Source organism: Oryza brachyantha, chromosome 2, assembly GCF_000231095.2.
Source record: "Oryza brachyantha chromosome 2, ObraRS2, whole genome shotgun sequence".
Taxonomy (NCBI): domain Eukaryota; kingdom Viridiplantae; phylum Streptophyta; class Magnoliopsida; order Poales; family Poaceae; genus Oryza; species Oryza brachyantha.
This window is the reverse complement of record NC_023164.2, coordinates 26,245,342-26,256,791: the sequence shown is the minus strand read 5'-3', so window position 1 is coordinate 26,256,791 and position 11,450 is coordinate 26,245,342.

The following is an 11,450-nucleotide window of genomic DNA, read 5'->3' as shown; positions in this document are numbered from 1 at the left end:
CCTATTCACCATGGCCCGCTTGGTTGTAGTTGTACCATCGGATTTTCCGTTGCAGCTGAAAACTCAAAAAAAAAAAGTAAGGAATAAAATGCCTTGTGTCTCTCAAGACCTCACTTGATTTCCATCATGGAGGAAATTTTAGTAGGAGTGAAAGAGCATTCCCAATAACTTATCTATCTCATTCTTCATCCTAAAAATAAAAGATAAAGACTGTAAATTAAGCTCCAACAGAATGATCATTCTATCATTTATTTTTGGATATCATCCATATTAGGAGAGAAACTTTATATTTGGATGATCTCTCTATCCTCCAAAAAGATATAGAGGATGTTATATATGGATGATCTCTCTATCCTCCAAAAAGATATAGAGGATGTTATATATGGATGATCTAGTGAAGTACAAAGAGATATAAAGGATAAAATTATTTTAGATGATCATTCAAATGAAGATATAAATAACCAAATTTAGATGAGCCGTTATATGAATAACCAAATTTAGATGAGCCGTCAGGAATGATCTTATGCCGTAAAAACTGCGTATCTATGATTGTGCATATACCATAGCATTAAGGGAATAAAGTAGTGGTTCTGTTGAACCAACCGATTCATTAATCTAACTCATAAAAAATGGCCGGTTCACATGTAGTTTCCAGTGGTCCAATCACCGGGGGCCCCTTGATTAGGTTAGTACTCTAACTGTTGGTCCGCTACTAATAATAAGTGTAGTGTGCTAGCTAAAGGATGTCACAAAGAGTGAGAAGAGAGATTGAGCTGACTTCAAAGAAAACAAGGCCCAAAACCAATCCATATGAAATATCAATATGTACGAAGATAAAAGGCCGAGTGACTGTCTGGCTTATACAGCAAGATTGCAAGAAAGCCTATCGATATATTTATAAATAAAAAATATTCTATAAAAAATGATGTATGTTTTTATAATCTAAAAGAGAAGACTAGAAAATAAACTATAATAAAAACTTTAAAATATAATTTAAATTCAATATTAAAAATTCAAAATTTAACTTATAGACATAAGAAGAAACAAAAATATGAGACCGACGGTTGAAAATATATATCTTATTTATTATTATGTTAATAGTCAACTATTATATGCCATATATATGAGTAAATTTACATGACATGGCGTAGACATAGTTAATTACACTATTAACCTTACTCTTTCTCCGTTTCAGTTTTAAAAGTATTTTTAGGCATTTTATCATAGACTAAAGATTTAGTAAAAAATATCATTATCATTAAGTCGCTTTAGTGGTTAAAAAATTGAATTAATTAATTCGCTTTCAAGTATCTAACTAGCTCTAGAGTCATTGAAATAATTAAAATCAATACATAAATATTTATATTATGGTATAATATTTGAATCCTATAAATACAATCATATTTTGTAACGCTAATTGTGTAACTCGTGAGCATTCGCCAATTGAATGCGCTCATAGGCCCATCCAAACAAGGCCTCGTTGTAATGGGCCGTATTAGGCCTGGCGGCATGATATGGGCCTCGCTATCTCCTTCGGCCTTCTCAGTGTTCTTTGTTTTCTCCAAGTGGTTCTAACTTCTATCTCGTGTTACCTTTTATGCAGCCGTCAAAATTAAGCTGGAGTCTAGCCTTTGATAATCTATCCATGAATTATGTCACCACTTAGAGGTTAATTCAAGACCTAATCCTGATTTGAGTAATATGACGGCAAAAGGACAAGCATCAATGCATCATTATCTCTTAGCTGTCTCTCTGACTCTACTTGTGTCCTGGCCGCCAACTCCATTCAGAGTATGTGGTTGCTCCCCAACTCCAATAGCACATGTCATATTGTACGCCAGTGACAGTTGATCCACAATTTCTCTGACTGGTCTTTTCATTTTTTTTTAATATCTCCCTTCAGAAGTGAAGTTATACAGAATGTGTGGCCATAATTTTTCTAATTTAAAACTATTTAGGTTGTGATCAGCTGATAAGCAGAAGCCACATGAAAGGAGCTACAAAAAATATTTTGTGGATAAAACTTTTATATATGTAGTATTGATTGTGGTTTTGAAATCCAATGCTGGAATAGATAGACTATGATAAGAAAAGTCCAAATTAATTCCAAAGTTAAGTAAAAATTCAAGATGATGAGAATGTTAGATTGATCATGAATGTTTTAAATGGTCGAAGTTTTTGTATTTGAAATGATTCCAGGTCCAGCGGCTTATGTTCTTGTGTATATGAAACACAACCTTTTATTTGCTTTAGCTTCGGTTCTACAGTTGTCTGATGAAATAGAAAACGTCAGGGATTTTGCTACTGTCCGACAAATCCATATTGCTTTACACATCACATTGATTACTATCTAACGAGACTAATACCTAATTTTAATTAGTGGTCACTACAAAGTTGAGTGATGGCTAAGCTCTCCTGAGAAGCACATGCGGCATCACACGGTTAATGGCATCTTACCTTTGGTTCTGGCCTCAATTAACTACTGACTGGTTTTTTTTCAATGAAGTCCAGCACTTGGTTAAAAAGAGAAGCATGCTTATTAGATAAAGTGGGTACTAATTCTATACCCTTCTTGTAAAAGGAATTAAACATGATTCAGAACTCTTCAAAAGGCAAGGAGATGAGCTGCACATCATCATTGGACATATGTTTATATATGAAGCATGTAGTCCTAGAACAATGACCTGGGACTAATATATTTGAAAAGTGATTACTTAGTAGTATTCTGTATGTTATGAATGTACTTTGTTATGCAGAAAAAAGTAACACAATGCACATATATTCTCCAAATGAAACAGCACCAACACCCCACCTGAAAAGCATGCGTCAGTCAGATACCACATAAAGCACTGGCACAATCAAACAGTGGACATCCATAGGATTCTCTCATGATATTTTGTTGGCATATGGCATAATTCTCTCTCAGGTTTTTGGATCAAGGCAAGAACAGAAGAAAAGAAGTGCTCAGAAAAGAAGATGTGATGGATGCGTCCATTGGAATTGGGGAATCCGATGCAGCAATTTGCAACCTGCTGGCCATTTTTATTCCTGCTCTGCGCGTCTGAGCTGCTATCTACTACTGCTAGAACAGATAGACTGCGCCCAGATGTGTGTTCTTGCCTGCAATTATTCAGACTTATCCCTACATTTTTGCAGTTACATTTTCTCTCCTATTTCTCAGACAAGGAAGAAGATAGGATTCATCAGCATCAGATTATATCAATTTATCTATCATGGCCTGCTTAGTAGAAAAAGATTGCAATCTTTAGTAGTATATCAGATTGCTGACAGCCGAATATATATCAGTGCTCAATGTGTCAGCCTTCAGCAGTAACCTCTTCAACTCTGTCGAAGGGCGAGTTGCTCGTCAAAAAACTGAATATTTCAGAACGGCGACAGCATTGTATTCTGCTGTCAAATGATTGTGGATCAGAATGGCACATGTATTTCCTTCCGAAGACAACAAAATAAAAATACAATACAATACAACACGCATGCACACAAGAAGCTCGTCACATGCTTTGTCTGAACAAACAAATGACAAATCTCTAGATCGAATATGTTTGCGTACAAGCTAAGTACTCTACGTCTACGATCGTCCAAGAACGACGAGGAAGACGGCTACTTGGTGAGTCGCTGCCATGCATTAGAACCAGTGGTGTGTATATATATATATTTTCCATCTCAGAAAGGGCTAGAAATTTCGTGCTTTCTCTGATGGCAATGGCGTTCTGGGCGGCGATTCTCCCTGCTGGGTTTCGATCTGACATGAGCTGATGAGTGCTACATGACCACACGACCAGTCGAATTGTTTGTGTGGACCTCAGGTCGGATCTGAACGAGTCAAGCGATCGACTTCTGATCCTATCAAAACGACATCCATCCGCAGCTGGCTGAGCTGCCTGATCAAGAGGCACCATGTCGTAGTCAGGATTGAGCTAGCTGGAACGCAGCTTAACCGGGCTATTAATCGCCGGCCAATATCGAATTGGCCTCGGTAAGTAAATGCAAACCGAAAAAATGTTGTGGCTTCAACTGTAGCTGATCGATTTTGAACGGGACAGTGATCAGTGATAGCTGCATTGCTAAAAAAACCTACAGAGACTGTGATGCAGATAAGAGGATGGAGACCACATCTTGCGAAGAAAAAACCAACACGGGATGACGATCAACGAGAGAGAAGCTGTAGAAAGAACTAGAGTAATTCATTCATTAACAGATGGAGCACATACATCGGGTTGAGACAGAAAACTAATTCGATTTAATTCAGTAAAAAACGCAGCCTGAACTTGAGTACCAGTCTTCATTTCCAGAGAGTGACTCCAAGTAATAAAAGCAGGAATGCTCTCTTTGATAAATACTACTCTGAATTCTTTGATAAATACGTCATATGGAGATAAACTAATTTAATTTACACGCTTCAGTAAAAAATGGAGCTGAGCCTGGATTTAATCCCGAGCCTCATATTCTGGAGAGCTACCCATGAAACGGAATACTGGATTGATGTACAGTCTTGCCGAGCTTCTAAACAGTGTCACTTTAGTAAAAGTTTACATATATAAATTTCTTATATTTCTTATAGCACTGTTTTAAATTCATTTTTTAACTTTATAACATTTGATCTATTCGTTTGTACCACTCAAATAGTTATTGTTAAATTACTCGCTATATATTCAGAACAGAATAATTCAGGGCTACCTTCTTTGACAAATGGGTACCACAATCTGAAGTCTGAACCTAATGTTAACCTTTTGTGCGCCTGCTAATGCAAACACAGTAGACCCAGCATATTCTTAGCGTGCGGATCAGGTAAAAACATCCAAGTCAATCACTAGCTAGTGGCGCATGTGGGAGGCAAGAATAAGAGCACCTCGAAGACTAGCACTGTACAGCCATTCCTTCTTTTTACTTGGTTGCGACAGACAACGATTTATTCCCCTACACATGATATTGAATATTCCCTTTTTTATAAATTACGGAATAATAGAAAATATAAAGACACATGAATATGAAAGTACCTTTCATTATTTTTGTCCCACGCTTGAAGTGGTTTATACCACTTCATCAGTTGTAACTCTTTATTTATAAGAGATGTATCAAAAGTTCACATTTATATCTTATCTGCTCTTTTAAGTTTTTTTCCCAGTAGCTAGTTTTTATGAACTAAAGACAATAATGTCAACTATGAGATGATTTATACTGCGGTACTGCCTTACAAGCACCGGAGAAGGTTATTCGCACTATCGTCCATACATTTTTGTTCTAGTTAGAATAGAGCACTTGTCAATTATATTTGATAGATTTTCTCGATATATAGCTACCCAAAGGATAAGCGAGACCCTCCTTAGACGAATAGAGTGAACATCACCACACAAAGCACAAATTACACACAGCCAGATGTTTTCTTATTTTCCCAATAAAACTGTGTGTTCATATGCAGCAACCATCTTTTCACATACTCCCTATAATTTTTTTTTTAATTGACATCATTGACTTTTGGATTTACGTTTAATATTTCGTCTTATTCAAAATTTTTGTCCAAGTATAAAAAACTATAAATCATACTTATAGTTGCTTTAGTAATAAATCAAATCATAACAAAATAATCAATAATTATATAAAATTTTTAAATTAGATGAAATGTCAAACATAAATCAAAAGTCATCAGCGTTAATTAAGAAAACGGAGGGAGTATTTTTTTCCCTGATTGATCTGCACTAACATGTCAGAATACAAAATAGCCGTAAAAATAGCATTACAGAGAGAATGGTGCCGAATTGGCGAGAGATTGCGTGCAGCGTCCCGGCGCTGACCGCAACCGGGAGACTCCAAAAGAGAAAAGGAGGGCGACGGGGGAAGGAGATGCAAGCGCACAAAAGGGAAAGAAAGCCGCCTCCTTTCACGGGATTCAATAGCGACCCAAAGCCCTCAAATCGCTTGCTTAGCATCGTGGCCAATCCTTGAATTGAATGGGGATCGCCGTGCCACCATCAGGACTCCTCTTTTGTACTCTTGCACTACTCTAATGCGCACAGCTTGGCACAAGGTGATAAAAAAAACAAACTTGACATATTTGTAAAAGGAAAAAATATTTGTGAATAAAACTTTTATGCATATATTCTTTATGATCTAAAGGACCAGTCTAAAAGATAAAGTATGGTGAAAAGACTCCAAAATTAATTTCAATTTTAAGGTTAAAAATTTAAATTTTAGCTTATAAACAAAAAATAAAAGTGAAAACATGGGTGGAAAAGAAAATCTCATATATGAACGGTGAAAGGGACGTAATATGTAAATTAAATTCGATCTTGCGTGTGTCATGCTTCCACACAAAAACCCTAGTAGTATATCTCTCCTAAAATCGTCGCTAACCGTCACGAACAAACAGGTCCAGTCAAATTGTATGGTAAGCGAGACTCACGTGTCAGCGACCGTTTATAACGATTTCGTAGAATACAAGATATGGCTGAGAGTGGGAGGCGTTGATGATGCGTTACAACTAATCTATCCATGGATGTCCATTGCTGCTGCTGTTGCCGCACTGATCTGCTTAAATTAGGGTCAAGTGCTGGAAATGGGCAGCGGCAGCTCGCTCTATTGGCGCTGCGAAAGAGACGCATCATCCAATCCACCGTCAGAAGAAACTTCCGCCTTTTAAGGCCATTTCGTCAATTTGCCAAATGCGATCGCGATCGCCATCTCCAATGGTAGGGACAAAACAAAGCAAGACTTTCACATGCTCATCTCTTGTTACATTGCATTACACTGCTAGCTACCACTTTGGTCTTCGGAAACAAAGCGAATCCGCTTAGTTTAAGCACAGCAAAAATCTGATGAGCAAAAGTCATGAGATGAGTCGTAGACCAATCTTTTTCGAACACAGCCGATAGCTGAGACCAGTGTAGTTTTTGCAGCAGGTTCCAAACTCCAAAGGCAAAAGGCAGCAAAGAAAGTGAGCCGGATTCAGCTCAGCTCAGGCTCAGCTCAAGCCTCGGCATGCATGTGCCCGGCCGGTTGAACAGTCTACACTGCTGCATATGGATGCTACAATGCTTTGACCCGTCTCTCCCAGAGTCGCCACATCGGGAGAGGAGATTTATTATTCGCTCCTTGGCTGAATCCAGCATGGCATCGGAGACTGCAGCGTCTGCTCTGTCTACTCCATCTCTGAACAATGTAAAAATACTGCAACTGCACACACGGGATTAGTGCTAACAACAAGTTGAGAGCTGGGTGCATGGATGGATGGAGGAGTGGGTGGGCGTAGGCATCATGGATTGATGGCGAGGGTCAAAGAAAAGCGCATGGAATGGATGTGTCGTGCAGAGGCAGAGGCAGCATCTCAGCTGGGGGCATGCAGTGGAGCCAGGCCATCCACCAAGCAACAAACCGAACCAGGCCGAAACAATCTCTGCACTGTTGCGTGGATTGACATGTGTGGATTGTGGGGGCTTCTCCTCTCTCCATTTTGGTAAACTAGAGACAGTACTACACTAGAGAGTGTAGCAGTAGCTTGAGGCTGGGGAGGGGAGGACCCCCCTCTGATTGATTCAGCTCATGGTCAGGTCACTCACATGCACGCCATTGCCATTGCCATTGCCACTGCCAACCCCACTGGCCACTCCTCACTGGCTCACTGCCGACGGCCGGCGCCCGCCCGGTGGCGTTGCGTTTGTTTGCTTCCGCCGGTTTGGTGCGTGCGCGTCCAAGAATCATCAGGTTTGCCGTGCCGGTGGGTGATCGTGCACCGGCGCAACAGATTGATTAATCGCGAAACGTATGGGTGCTACAGTGCCCGTAAAGCAACGTTTCTCCTCTTGTTTATTAGTTTTCATCCATCCATGGTCCGAAGGTCAAAGAATGCGGTGGATATGATATGGATCGGGCGTGCAGCCTAATTCCAGTCCGGTGTAACGATCGGCGGCGCTTTTAATTATCTGTTGCAGATTCCATGCTCTACCAATGCTTCTCACTGTCGACTGGCGAGGGAGGATGTGAGAGCGAGACCGAAAACGCTAGGAAATGATGCCATTCTCTTTTTTTTTTCCCCAAAAAAACAAGAACGGGTCAGAAACTTTTATACTCCGTATTTGTTAACTTTACTATTTATTCTCGATTTATAACAAGGCATCAGAAGAACTTACAGAACAAATCCAAGAGGAGAAAGATTATAAGGGTTGTTATGGATTTTAATCGTATTCAACCTAAAATTGGATTTAGGGAGAGGGGGGAAAGGAACTCACTTGTTTTCTCGAGCACGCAAAAGGCTTGCGCGCCAATATATTAGAAGAAACACAGTTTTGATATACAAAGTCAGACTGATATCACGAAGAGACCCCAAAAGGACGACGCTAGTACAAACACAATAGACATGAGCCAGAAGGAGAGGAAGGGCAGAGGACAATACACTAGCTATTCTCCCAAAAGGCCGACAATAGACATGAACTAGATAGAGTCAGGGACGGAACCAAGAGCAAATCAAGTATAGAGTTGAATTAGCATGCACTTTATTATTTGTAAAATTTTTATGGTGAATTGATAAGATATAAACGTGATTATATAGCTATGAGTATGGCTTAAACCTTAACTAGCAGGTGGCCCGCGCATTTGCGGGGCTAGATTTAGTGTATATTTAACCTTTGTTTCCTTTTGTTATCCAAAGTCTAAAAACATATTAATATATATCGTTTACTTCACTTAATTGTTGTCTATTTTAATTATATCCAATATCTATATAATGCAAAATTAGTCTATTATAATGGTTGATAAGCGAAAGTTACTTTCGTTCATCTATAGTTGTCGATTTTTATTAGCTTTTCACTTTATTTCCCTTATCATAAATCACAAAACAAAATAGCTAAACTACTCCTTTGTCCTTTCTTTTCCTCCAGCCTCGCACCCCCGACCACCCAATCTTACAACTTAACAATACATTGTTGTTCGTGAGACCATACCAAATATCATCCTCTCGAGATCACTTGACACTAATAGCGCTTCTGCCCTCGCTCTTGCATGTTGTGCTTCTCGAGCTATCTTGCCTTCTTTAATCTCTGTCAGGATCCCATACAACACTATTTTATATGTCCTTGAGCTTATCTATAGTCATTTGATATTGAGCTCGTATGGGTTGTTAGTACGGAAACGATAAATCGATCTGTCGAGAATTCCCGTTTTCACCCGAGGCGGTGAGCGTGGGTCTTTCTGATGGAAACACAAAGAAAACAGCATGGTGACACGTACGGGCGGCGCCTCCGCTCCGCTCGTCCATCCACCTATCTATCTATCGAAATCGGGTTAGGCCGCTTCCCACCACGAACCGCACGCGGAAATCCTCCCGCGGCACGCACTGTTGTATGCTGCTGTTGTGCTGGTCGCTCGGCTCGCTCACAACGCGCGGCGCGGCCACTTCAACTGGGCGCCGGGGTAGAGCATCGTATCGTAGACCGCGCGCGTGCGGGTGCGGGTGCGGGTCGTTGCTGCTCTCGCCTCGCTCGCTCGGCACAAAAGATTGCTGCACAACACGGCTTGCTTGCGTGGTTCGGTCGTCCGCCCGGCGTTTGTCCGTTCCACGCTGCCGCCACGGCGTCGGCACGGGGATGCACGCCGCCGTCGTCTGCGTCCTCGCTACCCACTGCTCCTCCTGCACCTGCGTACGCCTGCGACATACTCCCACATTAAGGATTTTCATCGCTACTATTTTTCTATACTTATATAAACGGCGTCGTAACAAATATATACTACTGGTACTACCCCCTCGGTTCTACAGAAAGTGTATTTTTTTCACTAATTATATTCCACGTAATATTTTTATTATTATTAGATGATAAAATATAGATAGCACTTTATAAATGACTACTGTTTCAAAAAAATATTTTATAAATTTTCTAAATAATATAAATAGTCAAAAACATTTAACACGAAGATTCACAAATAATTATATTGAGACGGTGACAGTTCTATCCACCGAGCACCAAATTTACTGCGGCATTGCAGTCAATACCTCCATGGGGGTCGTAGAATTACTGTTTGGTCTGTACAAACCAGAACGCCAGTGTCATCAAGGGGTGTAGGATAGGTGACTGTTGCTCCTCATTTTGGTACAGCTAGTGGCGCCCTTAAGGGCTTGTTTGGTTTCTTCGAAATTTATTTAGTCACTGTTACATCTAATATTTAGATATTAATTAGAAGTATTAATATAGACTATTAATAAAACCTACCTCATACTTTAGACGCGAGACGAATCTATTGAGCCTAATTGGTTCACAATTAGCGAATGTGGTGCTACAGTAAACATTTACTAATTGTGACTTAATTAGGCTTAAAAATTTATCCTGTGAAATAGTCTTTGATTATACAATTAGTTTTGTTATCAGTCTATATCTAATACTTCTAATTAACGTCCCAATATCTGATGTGACAAGGGACTATAAAAAATTTCTGGATCCAAACAGCCGCTAAATATAGCCCACGATGGGAGGTTGAGAAAATACGAATATGGATGGCATACACTCCTTTTGTTAATGCAAATTGTACAATTATATTAGCGTTTCAAATAAGAGCAGGTACAGTAGCAGACTATAAGCTAGCTATAAGCATATTTAAAAGAGATAAGAGATGAAAGAGAAGAGAATGTGTTATTAATTTGTAGCCAGCTGTACACTGGCTCTAAGATAAAATGTGTGTATGACATGTGAAACTATATATTAATATTTTGTAAGTACCTATTATATGAATTGATTATTAGATTGACTATAGATGAATCGAAGCCGGTAGTTGACTACGCTGTTGAACTTGCTCTAATACTGCTATTACTCAAATCAATAATTGTGTATTGGAGGAATAGTACTAGTAGTAGTACAAGCAAAGTTGCAGTTGACCTCATCAGTGCTGGAGGACAGAAGAGTCACAGACATCACAGCAGGGCGAGCAAAAGTGACCGGCCCCCACACCACATAGGAGTAGATTACTCCATGCATTTGCTCTCATTCCCTCCTTTATATAAAGTCACAGCCTGCTTTTCTATGACTATTTGCTCACTTATTATTATTAAACTGATTTTTTCTCTCCTTGGCCCTTGCTTGCTGCTGCTGGTTTGGGACTTGGGATTCCTATTTTGGGTCATGTTTTAAGGTTCAAACTCTGGAAAGGTGTCACTCTGCTTCCCTGGACTGGATTATGAATATAGTCACATTTGTTTAATGGCTGTAGTGAAAATAAAAACTTACACCACCATTTTTTTCCTTTTTTCTGGATTAATTAAATACATGATTTGTAGTAATTGCTAGTAGGCCCAACAAATGACACTGGAGTAAACTAGTGGTAAGAGTACATAACAGCAACTCGCCAATTGTAAATGCCTGTGCCCATCAATGGCGACAGGAGGAAACCCGTGAAGAGAAAAAAAAAGCACAAGCAATTAAACAGGAAAGGCAAAAAAAATAAATAAAAGA